The sequence below is a fragment of the Leucoraja erinacea genome, chromosome 20, assembly GCF_028641065.1.
Source record: "Leucoraja erinacea ecotype New England chromosome 20, Leri_hhj_1, whole genome shotgun sequence".
NCBI lineage: Eukaryota > Metazoa > Chordata > Chondrichthyes > Rajiformes > Rajidae > Leucoraja > Leucoraja erinaceus.
Genome location: NC_073396.1, coordinates 11869463 through 11895667, shown reverse-complemented (window position 1 = coordinate 11895667; position 26205 = coordinate 11869463).

Genomic DNA, 26205 nt, shown 5'->3' with positions numbered 1-26205 from the left:
CATCTTCCTTTCATAAAACCATGAGAGGCATATCCCTTTCAATATCTTTTTTTTTTTTTTTTTTTCTTCTCTTCTTTTTTCTTCTCTATTCTTTTCTTTGCTTTCTTCATCTCACTCACCTTCTTGCTTTCTTGTTTCCTCTTTCGGGCTATGCAGCTCCATGGGTTCTTTCTTTTTTCACTATTTCACGAATTCACTACTTTATATGATATTCTCACTCTCTCTCTCTCTCTCTCTCTCTCTCTCTATTTCTGGCTTTTCTCATGCTTTTTCACTATTAAATTTAAAATAAGTACATGAAATGTCATATGTTATTCATGTATTTTACTTCTAATTAAAACATTTAATTAAAAAAACCATGTTGATTCTACTTGTTGAGTTTAGTTTAGCTTAGTTTAGTTTAGTTTAGAAGCTCATATGTTCAGAAGTGATAGGAGCAGAATTAGGCCATTTGACGCGTCAAATCTACTCCACCATTCAATCATGGCTGATCGATCTTTCCCTCTTAACCTCATTCTTCTACTTCCTCCCCATAACCCATGACACCAATAAACAGTTTAGCTTAGTTTTGTTTAGAGAAACAGCATGAAAACAGGCCCTTCGGCCCATCGAGTCTGCGCCGACTAGCGATCCCCATACACTAGTTCTATCCTACACACTAGGGACAATTTAAAGAAACCGATCAACCTACAAACCTTTGGAATGTGGGAGGAAATCAGAGCACCCAGAGGAAACCCATGTGGTCACAGGGAGAACGTGCAAACTCCACGCAGACAGCACCCATAGTCATGGGTCTCTGGCACTGTAAGGCAGCAACTCTACCACTGCGCCATCGTGCAGATCGATGTATGATTTTCTAAACGCCTTACTATTATCTCTCTACGGTGGATTCCTGCTTTATTTTTCTATTGCGGATGTGAGGCAAAAGTGACTTTGTTTTCTGCTTTCTGCTTATCTCCCTTCTTGGAAAGGGGTGTTACCTGTGTGATTTTTCAATCCTCTGGGAATTCTCTCGAATCCAGGAAATTTTGTTCGATTACAACAAGCATTTCCCCACAGTCCCTTCCTTTATAGCCTGAGACTGCTCTCTTCAGGCACGGGGAACTGTTCACAATTAGCCCCTTAGCTCATCAAAAACACTTTTGCTTCACGATGGAGATTCCTTGACATTCCCTAACCTCCACAGCCCTTTAGTTTAGTTCTTTTTAATCCTCTATTATTTTATTCTATTCTATTCTTATTCAGATGTTTCTTGTGCTTGTGCTGTAAATGTCATTTTTCAATTGACCACTATTAATTACCCAGACTCATCCTCTTAAAGAACAGTGCTTGTTTTAGCTACTTCCATTTTATATACCCATAGGAACTGTTACTTTCATTTTTAATATAATTTATTCACTTCCTCACACTCGATCTTATCCATCCGTTTAATTTTATTATTCATTGTTGGTTTCTAAAAAGTTCCAGATCCTTTGGTCTACACAAATCCTTTCAACATGGTATGCCTGTTCTTTCAACCTAATGCATTCCCTAATTTATTTTGTTTGCCACAATTGGTTAAGGCCCAGTGGACATTAAATAAAGGTCAATGCAAAAGAACAAACAATAATATGAGGAAATATGTTTCATGCAGAGAGCGGTTAGAATCTAGAGTACATTGCCAGAGATTACAGTGGAGACATATCTAACTGTAGTACTCAAAAGAATGAATGCTGGATAAATATCTTAAAGGAAAGAATTTGTGGGCGGCACGGTGGCACAACGGTAGAGTTGCTGCCTTACAACGCCAGGGACCCCGGGTTTGGTCCTGACTACAGGTGCTGTCTGTACGGAGTTTATACATTCTCCCCATGACGTGTGGGTTTTCACCGGTTTCCTCCCACATTCCAAAGACATACAGATTTGTAGGTTAATCGGCTTGCTATAATTGTAAATTGTCCCAAGTGGGTGTAGGATAGTGATAGTGTGCGGGGATAGTCGGCGCAGACTCGGTGGGCCGAAGGGCCTGTTTCCGCGCTGTATCTCTAAACTAAAAACCAAACTAAACAAATTAGCAAAATCATATGAAAGGGCAATCGGATGTGACTGGCTTGTTTGCTCTTATATGTAACCAGTATAGACTCGATGGGCTGATTGGCCCTTTGATGCTCTCTCTAAGCTGATTTTCTGTGATTCGCATACACATGAACATGTTTTAAATATTTCACTGCATCCATACACGTACTATGTCCATCGCATGTGTATTGATTTCTTACATTCCCAGACAAGGAGGCCTTCAAAATTCTCTATTGGTTGTGAATTGCATTGGGAAGGAAAGGGGCTACATTAATGCAAGAAACATCACACATTCCTCTAACCAGGGATGCTGCTTGTCCTGCTGAGTTACTCTAGCATATCGTGTCTATCTTCAATGTAAACCAGCATCTGCAGTTCCTTCCTGCACATTAATACAAGCTATTCTTTCTTCTCCTCTATAATATGCGCACTCATGCACGCAGGGCACATATGGACACGCCGATAGATATGCACAAGCACTCTAATTTGTGTCTCATGGTCTATACCCTGTTCTAGGTTGTGTTAACGCATCTCATCGGCAGGATATTAGGGGCACAGACTTTGTGCAGAGAGCCTTGCCGGAGATGGAGCAGATCCATCCAGGACACAGCTGAAGGACTTTCAGTGACCACAAGTGGTTAATGGGCTTATATGCATAGGAAGATGGTATATGAAGATGGTAATATACGCACAGTCTGTGGCTCAGTGGCATTCGTCAGTCAGTCACAGCGGTACGCTGACTAACCCTGTGTTTGTCCACAATGGGCATCTCTTTGCTGAAATAATGATGTCTAAAGGAAGTCCTAGAGTCACAGAGTCATAGAGTGTCATAAGAGAACAGCTGGGAAATAGGCCTTTCGACCCAACTTCTCCATGTTGACCAAGTAGCCCCATCTACACTTGTATGTGGGGGGGGGCACCAAGTGAACAAAGAGTGACCCAGCAGGAGGGTGGGGGGCTGCCAAGAGAACAAAGAGGAACCTGGTTAGAGGAGGGGGCCCGCCAAGAATGAAGAGGGACCATCGGGACTAAATTGAATACTTTTGTAACTTTGTCGATGCCCTATACGTGGCGCCTCTTTGCATACTTTGTGTTTTGTATGCAAAACAAAGAATTCCACTGTGCTAAGTACCAAGTAATAATGGCACCAGAAATGGCAGTGCCCGTATGTGTAATACATGCAAAATGACTGTTACTGTGCAGTTGCGTATGTGTCAAATAAAGGCCCATGGACCATTGCCCATTGATGTGGCAATGAAGTATCATCATCATCATCAACCTTACTACCTACCCGCTTGTGGACCATAATGCCCCTGTCCCACTTAGGAAACCTGAACGGAAACCTCTGGAGACTTTGCACCCCACCCAAGGTTTCCGTGCGGTTCCTGGAAGTTGCAGGTAGTTGCCGGAGGTTGCAGGTAGTGGAAGCAGGTAGGGAGGCTGACAAAAACCTCCGGGAACTGCACGTAAACCTTGGGTGGGGCGCAAAGTCTCCAGAGGTTTCCGTTCAGGTTTCCTAAGTGGGACAGGGGCATATCACTCTAAACCTATTCCTATCCATGTACCTGTGCAAGTGTCTTTTGAGTGTTGTTGTAGTACAGTACCTGCCTCGACTACCTCCTCTGGCAGCTCGTTCTATACACCCACCACCCTCTGCGTGTGAAGGTTGCCCCTCGGGTTCCTTGAAAGTGATCATCAATAAGGGCCAACTCCTTTAATACAGCAGCAGGAGGCAGGGCTGGGCAAGCAGTTGTCCCTCTGTACGATGTGCACCCATCTCTCTGACTAGAGCTACGATGCTGAATAAGGGTCTCGATACGAAACGTCACCCATTCCAGAGATGCTGCCTGTCCCGCTGAGTTACTCCAGCTTTTTGTGCTTATCCAGAGCTACGACAAGTTCCCTTTGAACTATAAATCAGTGCTGCTGTTAGGAGGATTTATTGAGATTTTGAATCGTCTTGCCAGTTACAAAGAGAGTAAGAAAATGATAGGGTTATCTAATCTATGAATACTTTATAAACGGGCCATTAATATTAATTATGCACTAACACATATCTGATGGTTCCGTTACCCATTCTACTGTTCAACTATATCTTTGTTTTAAAATAACATTATTAAAGGAAATCTAAACAAAAGCCTAAATTAAAATGATGTCATTAGACTTTAGACTTTACACTTTGGAGATACAGTGCAGAAATAGGCCCTTTGGCCCACCGAGTCCATGCCGACCACTGATCACCCCGTAGTGTAAAAGATACATCTACTAGATGCGCTGGGACCTCAGCATCCTCAGTGATGTGACCTGGGGTCATAGGGTGTCTCGGGTCTCATATCAGACACCTTCGCCCAGGCGACCCAGCCAGGGTTGATCAAGCCCCGACTTGCGTCCCAGCAGCAAACGCCCACGGATCAGCCCTCAATCCAAAGCCACCTAGTGGCTTTCTCTGCGTCTTTGCTTGCGGATTGAATGTCCCTCTTCTTTGCCAGCCCCGTACTGCCCAACTGGTTGAGGACTTTGCAGAGTGAGTGTCCTGTAAAGCCTCTACAGCCCATCTCTATGGGCTCACTGTACATCTTCCAGCCACCGTCCTGGCACATCTCCACCAGTTCCTGGTACTTTGCGCATTTCTTCTCATCAGCCTCTTCAATACGCTCTTCCCAGGGCACTGTCAGCTCCAGAATGATCAGCTGTTTTGTCACTTCGGAGGTGATGATCATGTCTGGCCGGGCACTAACACTATCCTATACACTAGGGAGAACTTACACTTATGCCAAGCCAATTAACCTACAAGCCTGTACGTCTTTGGAGTGTGGGAGGAAACCGGAGCACCCAGGGAAAGCCCACGCGGTCACGGGGAGAGCGTACAAACTCAGTACAGTCTAGATCAAACCCGGCGGGTCTCTGGCGCTGTAAGGCAGCAACTCCACCGCTGAAGCCAGGAGCCCAGGGTATGGGGAGAGAGTGGAAAAGTTGCGTTGAGACCAAGATTAGATCAGAAGAGATCGGAATGGATGGAAGAGCAGGTTTGACAGGCTGTTTGATCTGATCCACTTTTTGATTTGCTTTATCTAACATGTCTTGGGAATGTTTGTCAAGAAAATTCTGACAGAGCTTTACTCTGTTGCTGAGAACTGCCCAGGTAATTTTTGATGGGACAGTATAGAAGGATGTATATTCCAATTAATGCACCTACTCCAGAAGTGTTAAAAGGGGCTGGATAAAGGAGTCATCACTTGTATCTATACACCTCCCTAGGGTATTTGAGGCTCATGCGAAGAATTGAAATCTACCCTCACTAGGAGCTGGACTGATGTTTCATGGTTATTTAGTTTTGAGATCCAGCGTGGAAACAGGCCCTTCAGCCCACCGTGTCCACGCCGACAAACAATACACTAATTCTATCTTACACACTGGGGGTAAATGGACAGAAATCATTTTGCAGGACCTACAAACCTGCACATACTGTTGGAATGTAGGATGAAACCGGAGCACCCGGTAAAAACCCACGTGGTCACAGGGAGAACATATAAACTCCGTACAGACCCGTAATCAGATTGAATCCTGCGAGAATTCTCATGCTGTAAGGCTGTCGAAGTTAATAATGATTTAAAGATACAAAATGGAGTCCGCTGGCTGAAACTAAGACTTTAACCTTCTTCCAGCGAAACACATTAACCTTTGCTTTCAGTACACTAACAAAGCTAGCAGACAGTTGATGTTCTCTTTCCAATAACACTAGCGAGACAATAAGCACAAGTTTCACGAATGTCTCCTCTACAATGTAAACATTGAGAGAGAATTCAGACTCTAAGATTGTGAAGTGCGTCATAAAAGTAGAAAAAACCAAAATGCTTGTTCTGCAGAAATATAAACTTCTTCCTCTGTCAGAATAACCTGTCACTCTTCTGTCAATCTTCTGATGCTGTCCATCTTAAGAACCTGTCAATCTTAAGAAGCAAGAGGCTGTGCTAAGCTTTATAGATAACGTAATTGTGTGTGGATGAGAACTCTGTACAGTTTGTAATCTGCATACTGTTATGATTTTTACCACACCCACTGGGCGAAATGTAGATTGTACTGCTTATACTGAATTTATTTGAGTTTCTGTCTGTTTAAGAGTATTTGGGCCACGACAAGGCAACAACTCTACCATGAAGCCACTCTGCCCCCCAATATAAATTGGTATCAATTAAGTGTATAAATATAGCAAACATTTCATTTAAAGCTGAAGAATGGTTTCGGCCCGAAACGTTGCCTATTTCCTTCGCTCCATAGATGCTGCTGCACTCGCTGAGTTTCTCCAGCTTTTTGTGTACCTTTCATTTAAAGCAGATTAGCAATAATGGTCCTATAACCAAAATGCTATAATGTTGCATCATGACTTCCTAAGTCTTATATTTAATGCTCCAACTAAGAACTAATAATAAATTTGTTCAGTCATTCATCATCGTTGAAAACATTAGCGACGCAGTGGATGCACCGGTGGCGGATGCACCACACATCTCTGTCCTCCAGTTCCTGCGGACTTCCGCCGCTGGAAGTATAGGATTTTGGTGCGTGTGCTTTAACATCATTCCTTACAATGCCGTGGATGACAGTGATCGCAACTTCTACTGAAGTGTGGATGGCCGTTGGCTGGCTAGAAGCTCATCCGCCCTTTGACAGGTCTTGTTTTTGGTCCTGCTGGGGGTCCACAGCCCCCTCCTCACCTGGCAAACCAGGTGGGCGAGACGGTTTAGTTGCCGACTATCCGACCATGGAACAGGTAGCACGGGATTACATGGTACCCGTGGTGGGGGTAAACTCCCCCCGACCTGACCCGAAAATAATAAATACCATATACTTTCTTTCCCATTCTATTTACTTGTGTTGCCCCTTTCAGTAATCTATGGGCTTGAAACTCAAGATCCCACGGTACATTAATGTTGTTAAAGATCAGAGAGTCCAAGTGTCAGAGTCATACAGCACGGAAACAGACTCTTCGGTTCAAATTGGCCATGCTGACCAAAATGCCCCATCTACACTAGTCCCATGTGCCCATATCTGACCCACGTCCCTCTAAACCGTTCCTATCCATGTACCTAATCCTTGCTTTCAACTTTATAGTTTGCCGTTTCATTCAACCCCACAAAGTACAACCCCTCAACACCTTGGGGCGGCACGGTGGCGCAGCGGTAGAGTTGCTGCCTTACAGCACCGGAGACCCTGGTTTGATCCTCACTACGAGTGTTGACTGTATGGAGTTTGTACGTTCTCCTCGTGACCGCGTGGGGTTTTCCCCGGGTGCTCCCGTTTCCTCCCACACTACAAAGACTTACAGGTTTGTAGGTTAATTTGGCTTGTGTAAATTGTAAATTCTCCCAAATGTGTAGGATAGTGTTAGTGTACGGGGATCGCTGGTTGGCACGGGTTTGGTGGGCCAAAAGGCCTGTTTCTGCACTGTATCTCGAAGCTAAACTAAACAAAACTAAATGTTCATGTGCATGTGAATTAAACTAAGCTAAACTCACAATTGATGGGCCGGATGGCCTAATTCTACTCCTATGCCTTATGACCTTAATTGCTCGAATTAAACTCCATCTGCCATTTGTCTGACCATTTCTGGAGCTGCTCTATATCCTGCCATGTATTTTGACAGCCTTTTTGCTGTCCGCATCTCCAGCAATCTTGGTGTTGTCTACAAACTCACTCGTCATCCCGTCTCCATTTATGCTCAAGTTAATTCTAAACATCGCAAACAAGTAGAAGAGCATTTTTGTTTTAATTCTGAGACACTGAGTGATGTTGGTAATCAGAGAGACCTGGTGTCCCTGTGCATATCCCCCCTACTTTCACACTGAGCGAGAAGTGTCTCGACCCGAAACGTCACCCATGCCTTCTATCCAGAGATGCTGCCTGTCCCGCTGAGTTACTCCAGCTTTTTGATGTCAATTGACCTTTATTGCAAGAAAAATATATATAACTGCAATGATACCAGGCACTTTTGGGTGCTCCTGAAATCTTGTTTACACATCTGTTCTCCTTAACCTAGGAAGGATATGTTTGCAAAAGGGGGCGAAACCAATAAAAATTGGCCGTACTGACTCCCGAGATTGTGGATTGTCCGAGAATAAACCAAGCGGTCTGGGCCTATATTTGCTGAGGTTAAGAAGGAATAAGAGGTAATCTCATTGCAATGGGAACAAATATTTGTCTTGGATTTGGTAGATTGGATGCATGGATGATGTTTCTCCTGAGTGGGCACCTATAGTCAGGGGTCAGCAACAGATGAAGGGGGGTTGCCATTCATCACTGAGATGAGAATAAATGTCTTCACCCAAAGCCTGGTGAATCTTTGGCATTCTCCATCCAAGAGCCCTGTCGAGGTTCAACTAGTTCAAGACGGAAGTTGATAGATTTTTGTTTGCGAGGGGAATGAAAGAGGAGTAAGGGTGTGAGTGCAGGAAAATGGCACTTGGGATGAAAGATCATCCTTGATCTCTTAATAGTCCTGAATAGTCTGAAGAAGGGTCCTGACGCAAAACATCACCCATCCTTTTTCTACAGAGATGCAGCCTGACCCGCTGAGTTACTCCAGCACTTTGTGTCTATCTTTGGTATAAACCAGCATCTGCAGTTTTACCAAGCCAATTAGCCCACGAACATGTATGCCTTTGGTGCATGGGAGAAAGCCAGAGCACCCAGAGAAAACTCACGCAGGTCAAGGGAAGTTCGTACAAACTCCATACAGACAGCATCTGTAGTCAGGGTTGATCCGGGATCTCTGCTGCTGTAAGGCAGCAACTCTACTGCTGCGCCATTTTGTGTTTGTTGGCCTAATGCCTGTTCATTTTACACTGCTGTTCGTGGGAACTCTCTGTGTACAAAAATGGGGGACATTCCTTCAAAATATCTTCACTGGAATGCCCTGAAATTATTGTAGAAATCCTGCATACAAGGAACGGCAGGTGATGGTTTACAAAAAAAAAACGTTCAATGCTGTAGTAACTCAGCGGGCCAGGCAGCATCTCTGGAGAACATGGGTAAATGGTGAAGATAAACACAAAATGCTGAAGTAACTCGGTGGATCAGGCAGCATCTCTGGTGGAAAAGGAATAGGTGACGTTTCAGGTCAGGACCCTTCTTGAGACTGGAGACTGGAACAGGCACAAGCCTCGAATCTGAAGAAGGATTCCAACCAGAAACATCACCTATCCTTTTTCTCTAGAGGTTCTGCCTGACCCGTTGAGTTACTCCAGCACTTTGTATCTGTCTTTGGTATAAGCCAGGGGGTGGGAGATTGCAACCTTCACGTGGTCCGCCCTGTTTCGACAAATGCAATCAACCTGGCGTGCACAATCAAATAAGATCAAATAGAACAAGTTGTCCGACAACTTTAGGCCGTGCACGCCATACGCCAAGAAGAAGAAGTATAAGCCAGTATCTGCAGTTCTTTGTTTCTACATGGATAGATTACACCCTTCATCAGACTCGCAGGGAGGTGGAAATTCTGGTGTCACTCTGACCTGCAACACCCCACAGACAAAACCAAGTTCATTTTCAACGCCGTCTCTGAACCCAGTACTTATGTAAAATTATGTGAATCTGCAAATTATCAACAGCAACCCCAAAGAAATTCTGTCTTTTTAATGAGCTGTCTTGCATAATAAAAGAGGTGGTGGATGGACGAAGCGGGCCTGTTTGCCTGAGATTACACCCAAAAGACAGAAGCAAGCGGTAAATTAACGAGGGCCATAAAAAGCAAGCTCGATCCTTTATTGTGAGCAGCTTATTAAATGAAACAGAAATAAGGGGAGGCGCAGTTGAGAGGATCTGGAAAGAAGCTTATGAAAACAAAACAGAACTGGGTCATAATTACACAGGGCTAAACCTATGTTATCACCCACAATGAAAGCTCAGAAAACTCGAAATGAGGTTTTGTTTGAATGATTTGTTTACAGAGAGGAGGACGTGCTAATGGATGGAGAGCAAGAAGTCAATGGGTAGGTATTTGTCACTCTCAAGATTAAACGCGTTTGAGAGGATTTTGTTTTGCTAATGCCAAAAATGAGACTGAATTCTCCTTGTAATCTTGTCAGGATCCTTTGTACCAAGGAGGAGGTCTTGTATTGCTCTTTCGCCATTTGAGATCCCTTTCAAGACACCCGAAGAGCTTTGAAGGTTTTGTTTAGTTTGGTTTAGAGATACGGCACGGATGCAGGCCCTTCGGCCCATCGAGTCCGCACATACCAGCGATCCCAGCACATTAAAACTATCCTACACACACTGAGGACAATTCACATTTACACCAAGCCAATTAACCTGCAAACCTGATTGTCCTCTAGAATTCAGAAGATTGAGGGGGGATCTTATAGAAACTTGCAAAATTCTTAAGGGGTTGGACAGGCTAGATGCAGGAAGATTATTCCCGATGTTGGGGAAGTCCAGAACTAGGGGTCACAGTTTAAGGATAAGAGGGAAGTCTTTTAGGACCGAGATGAGAAAAACGTTTTTCACACAGAGAGTGGTGAATCTGTGGAATTCTCTGCCACAGAAGGTAGTTGAGGCCAGTCATTGGCTTTATTTAAGAGGGAGTTAGATGTGGCCCTTGTGGCTAAAGGGATCAGCGGGTATGGAGAGAAGGCAGGGTTGGGATACTGAGTTGGATGATCAGCCATGATCATATGGAATGGCGGTGCAGGCTCGAAGGGCCGAATGGCCTACTCCTGCACCAATTTTTTATGTTTCTATGTTTCTATGAGTGTGGGAGGAAACCAGAGCACCCGGAGAAAACAGGTCACGCAGGTCACAGGGAGAACGTAGAAACAGCGCACAGAGAGCACCCGGGGTCAGGATCGAACCCGGGTCTTTGGCGCTGTATGGCAGCAACTCTAACGTTGTGCCACTGTGCCGCCCAAGGTCGATTAACAAACAGACAATAAAAGGCTGGAATACATGTGTCATTTTTGGGGTTGGGGGATTTGTGGAAAACATTAGCTGTTGTTATCAGGGTAACTGATTTGTTTTACATTCAACTCTGTGAAGTCGTTCTCCTTTGGTAATGAGCCGAAAGTGATTTTGGACAAAGATGACATGTAAATGGCAAATTTGTCAGATTGCAACTACAGCTGAATAATCTACCTTTCATTATCATCAAATTGGGCTAATTGCATCTTTTAAAAAGCGCTGACATCTGAATTGATCTGAACATTGTGGGGACCGGAATTCGGGAATCAATTAAAATACTCAATGGGTCAGGCAGCATCTGGGGAGGGAATGGACAGATGACATTTCGGGTCCCAACCCTTCTTCAGGCTGAAACGGGAGGGGGTAGGGGGGGAGGGGAGAGAGAAAGCTGGAAAAGAGATGTGGGGCAGGACAAAGCCGAGCAAATACTAAATGGATACAGGAAGGAGGGGGGTGGAGTACTTACTTGTCAGATGGGTGGAGTAAGTGAAACTCGCACTATTCTACTCACTAGGGAGAATTTACAATTTTACTGAAGCCAATTAACCTACAAACCTGTGTAGGTAGGAACTTCAGAAGGGTCTCGACACCAAACATCACCCATTCCTTCTCTCCAGTGATGCTGCCTGGCCTGCTGAGTTACTCCAGCTTTTTGTGTCTATCTTCGGTTTAAACCATCCTCTGTGGTTCCTTCCTACAGATTTGTAGGTTGTGTAGGTAGAAACAGCAGATGCTGGTTTATACCGAAGATAGACACAAAATGCAGGAGTAACTCAGTGGGTCAGGCAGCGTCTCTGGAGAAAATGAAACGGTGATGTTTTGGGGCAGAACTCTTCAGACTGACGAAGGGTTTCGACCCAAAACGTCACCAATTCCTTTTCTCCAGAGAAGCAAGTGTGTAGGTTAATTGGCTTCAGCAAGATTGTAAATTGTCCCTTGTGTGCAGGTTAGTGCTCGTGTAGTGGGTGATTGCTAGTCGGCGTGGATCCGATGGGCCGAAGAGCCTGTTTCTGCGCAGCATCTCCACGGAATAAAGTCTAAACTGGATGTGTGGTGTTTGGAATGATGATGTTCTCCTGGATAATGATACTGAGAGTTAAGGAGTGAAAATATGAGGGTTATTATTGAATGCCTTTGCGTTTGCTGCATGGAAAATTCATAACCTTGCCATCTCCATATTGTAGAAGGCTCCTGAGAAGCACTGTGTGTTGGCAGGTCTGTCAACACCAGGCAAGCTGGATGTGTGAGGCATTAATCAGCCAGCTCTCTCTCTGAGATAACATTTGAACCAATACCAAGATGATAGTTCAAAGTGGTGTACACCTTCTGATATTTGGGTCACCGTAACACAAACACATCCCTATTGCTTTTTCTCTATTAGTTTACATGCAAACATAGAAAATAGGTGCAGGAGTAGGCCATTCAGCCCTTCGAGCCTGCACCGCCATTAAATATCATCATGGCTGATCATCCAACTCAGTATCCCGTACCTGTCTTCTCTCCATACCCCCTGATCCCCTTAGCCACAAGGGCCACATCTAACTCCCTCTTAAGTATAGCCAATGAACTGGCCTCAACTAACTTCTGTGGCAGAGAATTCCAGGGATTCACCACTCTCTGTGTGAAACGTTTTAGTTTTAGTTTTAGAGATACAGCGTGGAAACAGGCCCTGTGGCCCACCGAGTCCCCACCGACCAGTGATCCCTGCACATTAACATTACCCTACACACACTGGGGACAATTTACACTTATACCAAGTCAATTTACCTACAGACCTGTACGTCTTTGGAGTGTGGGAGGAAACCGAAGATATCGGAGAAAACCCACGCGGTCACGGGGAGGACGTGCAAACGCCGTACATTCAGCGCCCGTAGTCATGATCGTACCTGGGTCTCCAGTGCTGCAAGCCCTGTAAGGCAACAACTATACCGCTGCGCCACCGTGTCACCCTTATTTAAAAAAATTCTTATTATGTATTTCTATTTTCTGTTCTTCCTTCCACATCATATTCTCGCTTCCCAACGATCTCCATCATTTAATTTTCACAGTAACTTCAGCTGTGAGACTGACGTCTTTCCTCATCAGAGATGACCAGGGAGACAAAATGGAATAGAATTCGGAGCAGAGGTGAAAGTCCTCTATTAAAACGATTAGGTATATAAATACAAAGAACATGTAAACATAATAGAGTCATAGAGTCATGGAATGATACAGCGTGGAAACAGGCCCTTCGGCCCAACTTACCCACACTGGCCAACATGTCCCAGCTACACTAGACCCAGCTGCCAGCATTTGGTCCATATCCCTCCAAACATGTCCTATCCATGTACATGTCTAACTGCTTCTTAAATGCTGGTGTAGACCCTGCCTCAACTACCTCCTCTGGCAGCTTGTTCCATACACCCACCACCCTCAGTGTGATAATGTTGCACCTTTAAGCAGCAGCTTATTATAGCACAGGGGAAACCTCACAGTTGATTCGCCAACTGTTGATCTGTTCAAGATCCCCGAGGCAATGGGGAAGATAGACACAAAATCCTGGAGTAACTCAGTGGGACGTCACAGGCAGCATTTTTGGAGAGAAGGAATGGGTGACATTTTGGGTTTGAGACCCTTCTTCAGACTTCTCCTCGACCCAAAACGTCACGCATTCCTTCTCTCCAGAGATGCTGCCTGACCCAGCTGAATTACTCCAACATTATGTGTCTATCTTCAGTGTAAGCCAGCCTCTGCAGTTCCTTCCTACACAATGAGGAAGAAAGACTGGGCATAATCAGCGATAACCCAATGCCCTGCACACTAAACTATATATCACACTCTGAAGTTGGGTTCCCCTGAAGTAGGAAATGAGGTCGCTAACCCACCCACCACCGGGGCAAAGGCAGAACATGATGAGGGAATTAGAGAGGAAGAAGGCACAGTCTTTCTCCCAAGGTTGGGCAATGAAGAACCAGAGGAGAGATACTGGGGGCGAGTCTGTCACCAAATACATTGACAGTGGGAGAGAGTGACAGGGGGGTAGAGAGAGTGACAGTGGGAGTAGAGAGTGATAAGGGGGTAGAGAGAATGACAGGGGGAGAGAGTGACAGTGGGGTAGAGAGTGACAGGGGGGAGAGAGTGACAGGGGGGAGAGAGTGACAGTGGGAGAGAGAGTGACAGTGGGGTAGAGAGAGTGACAGTGGGGTAGAGAGTGACAGGGGAGAGAGTGTGACAGGGGGGGTAGAGAGAGAGAATGACAGGGGGAGAGAGGATAACAGGGGGTAGAGAGAGTGACGGGGGGAGAGAGAGAGTGACGGGGGGTGGTAGAGAGTGACAGGGCGAGAGAGAGTGACAGGGGGTAGAGAGTGACAGTGGGGTAGAGAGAATGACAGGGGGAGAGAGTAACAGGGGGGGAGAGAGAGTGACGGGGTGTAGAGAGAGTGACAGGGGAGAGAGTGAGAGAGTGACGGGGGGGGGGTAGAGAGTGACGGGGGGGGTAGAGAGTGACAGTGGGGAGAGAGAGAGTGACAGTGGGGAGAGAGAATGACAGGAAGAGAGAGTGACGGGGGAGAGAGTGACAGTGCGAGAGAGAGTGACGGAGAGAGTGACAGTGGGAGAGAGAGAGTGACAGTGGGAGAGAGAGTAACAGTGAGAGAGAGTGACAGTAGTGGGGTAGAGAGAGTGACAGTGGGAGAGAGAGAGTAACAGTGGGAGAGAGTGACAGTGGGAGAGAGAGAGTGACAGTGGGAGAGAGAGTAACAGTGGGAGAGAGTGACAGTGGGAGAGAGAGAGTGACAGTGGGAGAGAGAGTAACAGTGGGAGAGAGTGACAGTAGTGGGGTAGAGAGAGTGACAGTGGGGTAGAGAGTGACGGGGGAGAGAGAGTGACGGGGGGGTAGAGAGTGACAGGGGAGAGAGAGTGACGGGGGGGGTAGAGAGTGACAGTGGGAGAGAGAGTGACAGTGGGAGAGAGAGTGACAGTGGGCGAGAGAGAGTGACAGTGGGGTAGAGAGAGTGACGGGGGGGTAGAGCGTGACAGGGAGGTAGAGAGTGACTGGGCGAGAGAGAGTGACGGGGGGGAGAGAGTGACAGTGGGGAGAGAGTGACAGTGGGGAGAGAGTGACAGTGGCAGGTTCCCCGGGTCCGTGGCAGGTGAGCCAGGCCCGTGGTTTGGTACAGCCGCGGCTGGCCAGGAGACCAGGTAGCTACTACAGTGGTGATGACAAGGCTTTTAGATTGGCACACGGATATGCAAGGAATGGCGAGGGACATGGATCACGTGTGGGCAGAGGAGGTTAGTTTAACTTGGCACCTTGTTTGGCACCGACATCTTTAGCGACATGGCCTGCTCCTGTGCTGTTGTGTTCGATGTTCTAATGCCACAGGATAGTAAGCGGTTCGAGTCCCATCTGAGAGTCGGCACCTCTGGCAGTGTAATAATAATAATAATAATAATAATAATTTTATTTATAGAGCACTTTAAAAACAAACATAGCTGCAACAAAGTGCTGTACATCACTAATCATTGACAAAAAAGTTAATACACACCAAAAATAACAATCAAAAGAAATAGTAGGAAAAGACATGTAAAATAAAGAAACATCAAAAACACCACAAACAGAAGCAAAGCCTCAGGCATGGTCAAAAGCCAGGGAGTACAAATGCGTTTTAACACTGGATTTGAAGATGGACAGTGAGGGGGCCTGTCTGATGTGCAGCGGCAGGGTGTTCCAGAGTGCCGAAGCAGCAACAGAGAAGGCTCTATCCCCTCTGAGCCTCCGACTAGACCTCGGTACCTCCAGGAGCAGCTGACCAGCTGACCTGAGGGACCGGGCAGGAGTGTATGGGTGGAGCAGCTCAGAGAGGTAAGGCGGGGCGAGCCCATTCAGAGATTTAAAAACAAATAACAGTAACTTAAAATGAACCCGAAAGTGCACCGGGAGCCAGTGTAGGGAGGCCAGAATTGGCGATATGTGCTCCCTCTTTCGAGTCCCTGTTAAAAGGCGAGCAGCAGCATTCTGTAGCCCACTCTACCGGCCTGGCACTCTCACCAAAAGCCAAGTTTTGATGCTTAAAACACGAGATTACAGTTTGACCTTTCTAACGAAGAGAGATGTGAACTGATTAAGTATTCGGAGCCTGGAGTGAGAGGGATTGTTGCCTTGGCTGTCAACAAAAGAGGGCAAGAAATGGTGATGTGGGTGCAGGAATCCTGAGGAACTGCCTTCCTGTGACGGGACCAAGGCCATTGCTGTGAGTGTCGCTGTTCGATGAGAAGCATCTCAGAGTCAGTGGCCTCAGGTAATGAAAGAAATGATCGAGCCCCCTCCCCCCCCCCCCCCCCCCCCCCCCCCCCCCCCCCACCATTCTCCCCCTCACAATATCCCAAAGCTGCCGCATGTGACATTTACCAGCTTTTCGCTCTTCTAAAATTTGAACACGGGGGCTTTTAATTAAAGATCGATTACACGGTGTCACCTTCAATTAAACTTTTCACATTCAAAGTGCAATATAATTCGAATTAAATCAACTCCGCCGTGGTCACAGATGGAGAGCGAGTGGGAGTCGCAGGGGAGTTTATTAGCCTGACTCACAGGATCGTCAGACGCTCCGGGCACTGGGAAAGGGAACCGGAGCAGGATTTCAAAACACAACAGGCAGTATAAGTTAATGGAGCGCATCGACACGCACGCAGGGGAATGAGGAGCTCTCATGCACCCGGGAGGATGGATGGAGAAATGGCCACTGCAGTGGAGGGTAGGGGGGGCTGACACACAAGGGCATGGATCACACACATGGGGACTTGGCACACAAGGACATGGACCACACACATGGCACACTTCACCCCTTGGACCACACTCAAGGGGGGAAGTGTTCGCGCACACGTGTCCATGGAGAGGTGGACTCTGGAGGCCTTCCATGAATGCTGGTCACCACGGGCTGTATTGTAGACAAAGATGGTGCTATAGGGGAGGTTGCACGCAAGGTCATCGGGTCAAAGGGCGTGACACACGGAGCAGCTCAATCCATGTGGAGGACAGGGCGGCCTCGCTATACACTGTAAACACACGGAACACATACTTTCTTACCTGTTAAAAACCGGCGAAATTATCATTTTTTGCGCTGCAAATAATTGTGGGTGCTGTCATTGAAAGCAGGAAAGTATCAGGTTTAAACTGGTGTTATCTCATGGTGTAGCGTCTTTTACAATCCGCGACTATTAGCCGCATTGATTGTCGTGTCCAGAGAGAGAGCACGTGCCCTCGATAAGCCTTCGCTAAATAAAGCAAACTCAAAGTCAGAGCAATTTGATTGCAATATTGCGGGGTTATTTTTTTTGGGTGACTGAGCGCTCAAAACCAAATGCTCCAGTATCTTTGCTCTGAACCCGAGCACCAAGGTGTAAGTGGCCGAAGGAGCGCATTACTTTAGAAGTGCGTTACTTTAGACTTTACTTCAGGCTTGAAAGATGCAGAGAAGTCTGGTCAAAGTCTGTTCAGAGCAGTGAAAGAAGCTGATCTTGGATCTGGTGGTGCGTGCTCACAAATGTTTATGTCTTCCATCTGACTGGGGAAGGGGGAAGAGAGAATGACATGGGTGTGCATAATCCTTGACTATGTTGGCTGCTTACCTATGGCAATGTTAAATGCAGATTGAGTCGATGGTGGAGAGTCTGGGTTATGCGATGGACTGGGCTGCAAGTTCTTGCATTCTCGGGCAGAGCAGTTGCTGTGATGCATTCAGATGGGATGCCTTCTATGGTTCATCTGCAGAAATTGGTAAGAGTTATTGGAGAGATGTCAAATATCCTTCATCGGTTGAGGAAGTAGAGGTGTTGATGATCTTTCTTGCCCATTGCATCAGTGTAGATCAATGGTTCACAAGTTTTTTACAGACTAACGGCACAGTGGTGCAGTGGTAGAGTTGCTGCCTTACAGCGTTTGCAACACTGGAAACCCGAGTTCGATCCCAACCACGGGCGCTGTACTGCATGGAGTTTGTACGTTCTCCCCGTGACTGCGTGGGTTTTCTCAGAGATCTTTGGTTTCCTCCCACACCCCAAAGACGTGCAGGTTCGTGGGTTAATTGGCTTGGTATAAGTGTAAATTATCCCTAGTGTGTGCAGGATAGTGTTGATGTGCGGGGATCGCTGGTCGGTGTGGACTCGGTGGGCCGTAGGGCCTGTTTCCGTGCTGTATCTCGAAACTAAATAAAACTAAACGAAACTAAACTTTTTTCTCCGTTTCTTAAATTTTGATTAAGGGTCTTCGATCTGAAATGCTAACTTTGTTTCTCTCCCCACAGGTGCTGTCTGGCCTGGTGAGTATTTCAAGTGTTATCCATCTTTGCAGGTAGAATTTTATCCAGTTCAAGCATTGACACAGGAGGCAATCCCTGTCTCTGGCAGCAATAGGGAAATTCTTGACCCTGGGTCACCAGCTAGGTCAGGCATGCCAATTACCAACAAGGCATCAGGTATTGCTGTTCCTTCCTGTTCCTATGCAGCTCTCAGCCTTCCCTCCCTAGTTGGCGACATTTGAAGTGTACTGCAGGTCTCATAATGAATGCAGCGACGTTACTGCAAGATTGAAAAGAATCTCGGAGTGATCAGTGATCTGGAGATCATACTTGGTAGCTGCCTTCAGGTAGAAAACAAACTGCTGGAAGAACCCTGCAGGTCAGGCAGCATCTGTGGAAGGAAATGGACAGCAGATGTTTCAGGTTGGGACTCTTCTTCAGACTAATCTGATGAGGTGAGTCTGAAGAAAGGTCCCAACCCGAAACGTAATTTCCCTCCGCAGATGCTGCCTGACCTGCTGGGTTCCTCCAGAAGGTTGGGTTTTTTTTTTTTAAGTTCAAGATTCCAGCATCCCATAGAATCATATGCCTTTGAAAAAGGCCTTTAGGCCCAACTTGCCAATGCCGACCAACATGGCCCATCTGCACTATTCCTTCCTGCCTACATTTGGCCCATATAGCCTTCGAAAATTATCCTATTCATGTACCTGTGCAAATGTCATTCGAACATTGCCCCTCTGGTCCCTATTAAATCTTTCCCCCCCTCACATGAAACCTATGTCCTCTGGCTATTGATTCCCCTACTCTGGCTAAAAGACTGTGCATTTACCCGATCTATTCCTCTCATGATCATATATAAGATCACCCCTTGCACCCCAGGGAATAATGTCCTAACCTGCTCACCCTCTTCCTACAGCTCAGGCCCTCGGGACCTGACAACATCCTCGTAAATCTTCTCTGCACCCTTTCCAGCTTAACAACATCTTTGGTGACCAAAATCGAACACAATACTCTAAATGTGGCCTCACCAGTATCTTGTACATCAGCCGTCCCTTGAGACTGCTTTCAGGCAACAAGGCCTGTTCCCTCAGCATTCATTTCACCGCCTTGGAGGTTCAGCCTTCATTTTTGGAGAGTGTACCTTCACTTTGGTCACCATGCCTCTTGTAAACAAGATCACATCTTCATATTGCATGCTGGACCTAGCGGTTTGGCCGGGAGGTCGCATCCATCTTACTGTCCGTAGTGTCTTCACGTTGGAGGTCACCTATTCGCGTTAGAGATTGCATCTTTGTTTGAGTTGGCAGGTTTTCATGCCTTCCTACTGAAGACGGTACCTTAGCATTGTGGTATTTTGTACTCCCTCTCTCTCTCTCTACAACAGACGCTTGGGCCACTTGACAAATGACCCAGTAGCTCTCATTATCTCAGCTTCTGACAGACTCTGGCCCTCTGCCTTATCCATTCTCTCTCAGAAAATCGTTACCCAAATGCAATAAGTGGACCGTGTCACAGCTTCCAGCAACAACAAAAAAACACTCCTCATTTACTTCAAGCCATGAAGGCATCCTGTGCTAATTTGATGAATAAATTAACTGATCAGAGATAATCTTTATTTGACGTTTAATTAACTTCATTAAGCAATATCACACACAGAGCTGCTGCCATCTAAAAGGCTGGGATCTGTTTCTGATCTTCAGAGCTCCCTCCATCCAATCCCTCCTGCTGAGCACATCTCGAATTCCTTCAAATTCCTTCCCCCAACAAGACTTTAGAGATACAGCACGGAAACAGGCCCTTCGGCCCACTGAGACTGTGCTGACCATCAATCACCCCGTAAGCTGGCATTATCCTACACACTAGGGACAACTTTGACAATTTACAGAAGCCAATTAACCAATAAACCTGTACGTCTTTAGACAATAGACAATAGGTGCAGGAGTAGGCCATTCGGCCCTTCGAGCCAGCACCGCCATTCAATGTGATCATGGCTGATCATCCATCAATCAGTACCCCGTTCCTGCCTTCTCCCCATATCCCCTGACTCCACTATCTCTAAGAGCTCTATCTAACTCTTTAGAGTGTGGGAGGAAACCGGAGCGCCCGGAGAGAACCCATGCAGTTACGGGGAGAATGTACAATCTCTGTGCAGAGAGCACCCATGGTCAGGATCGAACCAGGGACTCTGGCAGCTGTAAGGCAGCAACTCTGCCTCTGTGCCACTGTGCCTCTCGGATGACTTGTCTTGTCCTCAGCATATAGATGTAATCAAGAGGAAGGAGTACCAACACTTTTTTTAAAAAGTTTAAAGAGTTTCAGCATATCGCCAAATACTCCAACAAACTTCTAAATGTTCCATAGAAACTTATTGGCTGCATCATTGCATGTTACGCCAACTCCAATACACAGGATCACGAGAGTGTTTAGAGAGTCTTGGACTCAGCCCGTGGGCACAGCCCTGGAAACACGAGGAACTGTAGATGCCGGTTTACAAAGAAAGACACAAGTGCTGGAGTAACTTATTTGTTCAGTCCGCATCTCTGGAGAACATGGATGGTTGTCCTCTAGAGATGCTGCCTGTTCTGCTGAGATATTCCAGCACTATGGGCTCAGCCCCCCCCCCCTCCATTGAAAGCATCTACATAAGGCGTTGCCTCAAGAAAGCATCACCTCAAGGATCCCATCACCTGAGCCAATAATTCTTCTCATCGGGCAGGCGATACTGAAGACAGAAGTACCGCATGGTCTCAGGTTCTTGAGCCAACCTGGTCCTAACCCTCATCCTATCTCGTCAGTGAAACATTCCGGGCCACCCATGGGTGCTGTCCATGAAAGTAAGCATGCAGGTACAGTCAATGAAAGTAAGCATGCAGGTACAGCAAGCAGTGAAGAAAGCTAATGGCATGTTGGCCTTCATAACAAGAGGAGTTGAGTATAGGAGCAAAAAGTCCTTCTGCAGTTGTACAGGGCCCTAGTGAAACCACACCTGGAGTATTGTGTGCAGTTCTGGTCTCCAAATTTGAGGAAGGACATTCTTGCCGTCCAACAGAGCAGAAAAGAGAGCAAGTTCTTGCTTGACTGTCCCTTTTATACCCGAGTTTCTCCCTTGAAAACTCCCAGGTGGTCCTCTGGACAAAAGGGTGTTTTGATGATTCCCAGTTTCAATCTGGCATGAACAATAGGCTTCCGATGATAATGGGTTTGCTGATGCCACGATGCCTCAGCATGATCGTTATCCCATCACCTGGATGGGCTCCCATTGTCCCGATGGATGGGCCATTTACGATGGTGATTGTCTTGCTGCTGGGCTGTTTACCCCCGTCTGCTGAGGCTCAGTTCCTTCCTTTGTCTTTCCAAGATAATCGCGTTATCTCCGTCCTGGCCTTTCCTGTTCACACCATCCGCTAAGTCATGTAATGCCCAGGGCCACAGACAGGTTTTAAACTGGTCCTTCTGTGTATTGGGGGGTTTTCCTTTGTAGCCAGCAAGTCCGTTTTAAAAATGTCCATGTCCTTATCCCCGAGTTCTTCCATAATTTTGGAGGATTTGCCCCAATAACTTACAGTGTGAGTGTCTATGTGTGTGAGTGTAGAAAAAACACATTTTAACACGTTCATGTAAAAGCATGGTTAGAGGCAGCGAGTAAAAGGGAGAATAAACAGGTGGGGAAGTTAAAGAGGAGAGGGAGAATACGAGAGACAGAATAAAGGGGGAGAAAGGATGGGGGAATGTTTGAGGGAGATAGGAAAAAGTAGTGCTGGAGAGATTGTGAGGCAAATATTTAAACACATGAACAAACAGACACACACACACACGCAAACACACACACACACTCACACACACACACACACACACATTCACATACACTCACACACACACTCACACACACACACTCACACACACACACACGCAAACACACACACACTCTCACACACACACACACACACACACACACACACACACACACACACTCGTGCACATTCACCCTCACACTCTCACGCACTCACACACACACTCACACAAGCATACACAAACACATACACACTCACACACACTCATCCACACACACACATAGACATACGGTTCTCAGAATCCAGAACCAGAGGACATAAGTTTGAGGTGAGGGGGAAAAGATTTAATGGGAACCTGAGTGGTAATTTTTTTACACAAAGGGTGGTGGGTGTATGGAACGAGCTGCCAGAGATGATAATTAAGGCATGGACTATTGCAATATTTAACTTCTTCTTGAGAATGAAACATAAATAAACCAAAGGAATAGTTAAATCAAGTCGGGTGTTGAGCAGCCAGGTTGGTGTCTCTGTGTCAACGCCTAACTCCAGTACGAAGTCTGTTGAGCTTCTCCCATGCTCCTCTGGGGAGGTCGGACCCTGGAAGCTTTTATCTGGTGAAGAGATGTAGCAGTGTAATGGAGATGAGGTTGCCTTCCACTCCTGTGACCACTTGGTCATTATCCAGTGTGCTTTCGTCTCAGTTGGCTGGATGGATGCTAGTTGTTGTTTCAATGTGGAGCAAAGGGGTGACGGGACTTCAGTCGGAGTGGCCTCTGCTCTGTGCTGATAGCCTGATGGAGGAGGTGATCTGGGTCCATGGCACAACGAGATAGTGCCAGAGTTGCTGCTTGCCTTCGGATCCCTGCAGGCGGAATGCCTGCAAGTGTAGGGAGCTGCTCGACTGGAGTAGGTTAAAGGCACCCAGTGATGGTTCGCAAGGTGCTGTTCAGGCTCGTGTCTACCAGGCTAGTATGTCTGCTTCTACTCCATACGCAGTACTCAGCTGGAGCATACACAAGGGCTAGGGCAGAGGTGCGAAGAGTTGATGGACTTGCTCCCCAACTTGTTCCTGCCAGGCATCGGATGAGGCCGCTACGTGCCACGACCTTGTCGCGGAGACCAGCCAGGTGTTGACGAAATGTAAGCCGCCTGTCCAGCTTTATGCCGAGGTAAGTGGGTGTTTGTTGGAAGTCGAAGCTCTCGCTTAGCTTCCTGGTTGTTTAGATGGAATGCTGTTGACACTGCTTTAAGAAACACTTAGACAGGCACATGTATAGGTAGGTTTAAAGGGACATAGGTCAAAAGCAGGCAAGTGGGCTAGTAAAGATGGGGCATGTTGGTCGGCGTGGGCAAGTCAGGCCAAAGGGCCTGTTTCCACAGTATGACTATAACTCTATGCTACTATGACTATATACACACAGACCCACACACACAAACACGCACACACGTGCACACACATAAGCATTCATACACATAGACATTCATACACACACCTACATACACACACACACACACACACACACACACACACACACACACATGCGCACACACACATATACGCACACACACATATACGCACACACACACACACACATGCACATACACACACACGCACACATGCGCACACACACACATGCACATACACACACACGCACACAAAAGCCAAGTGATGAGCATTATTTTGACGGAGTAAAGGGAAAAAAAGGTCTATCTGTTCCCATATCATTGCCTACTCTACTGTGAGAAAATTAAGTCAAGCAGAGAGAGGAAGTAGTATCTTTAAGAGATCGAAACTGGGGAAAACATTCTAAATATCTTTAAGTATTTCACCATCACGTCTCCCTGCCAGAGAGAAAAACTACACATGATCTGAAAACCTTCAAAATAATCATTGTATCAGAGTGGTGTCCCTGCAGAAATACTGGAGTCTATTATGTTTCCTTGAATTTCAACGGCAATATTCCACAGACATTTCCTTGGTATATTGAAAGATGCATAAGATGCAAATGATGGAGAGAACTGTGAGATATGAGGCCGATCCCTTAACTATGCAGTCAAAATACATAATAAATTGGAGGTGGAATTAATTGGCCTTGCACCTACTATTCATTTTGTCTTCCCTCAGTCCTCATAAACAGTGATTGTTTCATCCTGTTGGAATCAAACACCATTTTGTCTTCTTGCTCTATTATTGTTTGTTTATTATATGTACGTATGTATGTGTGTGTGTGTGTGTGTGTGTGTGTGTGTGTGTGTGTGTGTGTGTGTGTGTGTGTGTGTGTGTGTGTGTGTGTGTGTGTGTGTGTGTGTGTGTGTGTGTGTGTGTGTGTGTGTGTGTGTGTGTGTGTAAATATACTTATACATGAAGGAACTGCAGATGCTGATTTAGACTGAAGACAGACACAAACTGCTGGAGTATCTCAGTGGGGTAGGCAGCATCTCTGGAGAGACCCGAAACGTCACCCATTCCTTCTCTCCAGAGATGCTGCCTTTCCCTCTGAGTTACTCCAGACTGATTGTATTTTGTGTCAACATATATATATGTATGCACACACACTTATATATATATTATATATACATAATATATATACATTCATGTATATTTTTATACATACATGGAATTCTCTGCCTCAGAGGGCAGTGGAGGCCGGTTCTCTGGATACGTTCAAGAGAGAGCTATATCTCTGGTCAATCTCTGGAACTCTCTGCCACAGAAGGTAGTTGAGGCCAGTTCATTGGCTATACTAAAGAGGTAGTTAGATGTGGCCTTTGTGGCTAAAGGGATCAGGGGGTATGGAGAGAAGGCAGGTACAGGATACTGTGTTGGATGATCAGCCGTGATCATATTGAATGGCGGTGCAGGCTCGAAGGGCCGAATGGCCTACTCCTGCACCTATTTTTTATGTTTCTGGGTTGCTATATCGGGCTCTTAAAGATAGCGGAGTCAAGGGATATGGGGAGAAGGCAGGAACGGGGTATTGATTGGGGATGATCAACCACGATCACTCAGAATGGCGGTGCTGGCTCGAAGGGCCGAATGGCCTACTCCTGCATCTATTGACTTGCTTATTGTCTATTGTCACACACCTGTGTTTGTATATGTGTGCATATGTACATATACACATATTTAACTTTTTTTTCTTGTGTGCTATATTGTCTACAATGTACTATGTTTACATATTCTGTTGTGCTGCCGCAAGTAAGAATTAAATTGTTCTATCTGGGACATATGACAGTAAAACACTTTTGACCCTCGACTCTCGACTCTCGACTCTCGACTCTTGACCAGGGGAACAACATTTTTGTCCTGCAGTTTGAAACGGCATCATCCCACCCAGTCTAATCTGCCTTCTAGTACTCTGCGGAGTTTAGAGAAACTTTCAGCTCAGCGAGAGGGACTATTCCCACAAGTACTCGGAGTGTTGCAAGCTCATCACTCTCCACACACTGGCCCCAAAATCCATCAGCAGAATTGTTTCCTATTTAATGCTGCCGCACGTCAGAAGATACTGCACTGAATTCCTAATGCATGTTCAAAGGCCTTTGTTGGCAAAGCTGAGACCCTCTGCAACAACCTTTCTGCGCTGGATATCTGAAGTTTCTCTCCGTAGCCCAGGAGTTCTGTTTAATACCGGAGAGACTCTGACAGCAAACTCTTTCAGCGTTGCCATGGTGATGGACCAAGCCTGTTCCATAGATGATACTAAAATGATTTTTTTTTTTTTTCACGAAATACTCAATTATGCACGTTCTGGCTGTGGTAAAAAGGAACAATTGGGTCCGACTGCGTGCAGAGTTTGCAGAAATTCAACACAAAGGCTGCGTTAGCATTCTCAAAGCCTTCCCTCCACGAATGACATCAGCAGAGGATATCAGGGGGGCTTTGAATAGCATTGTGGGTGCGGAGAGGATGCAGGGGAGACGAGATGGGGATGATTTAGGAGGGGGGGGGTGGCTGGGGGTATGGAGAGACGATACAAAGCGGCTCAACACGTGGGTGGGGACGAGAAGGTAAAGGCCAAGGAGGCTGAGAGGTGGGAGTGAATACTAAAACACTTCTCAGGGTGGACTTACCTGGCAGAGGATTAATACCCGTGTGTGGCCCAGGGTGGTCCATATTAACAATTCAGCAG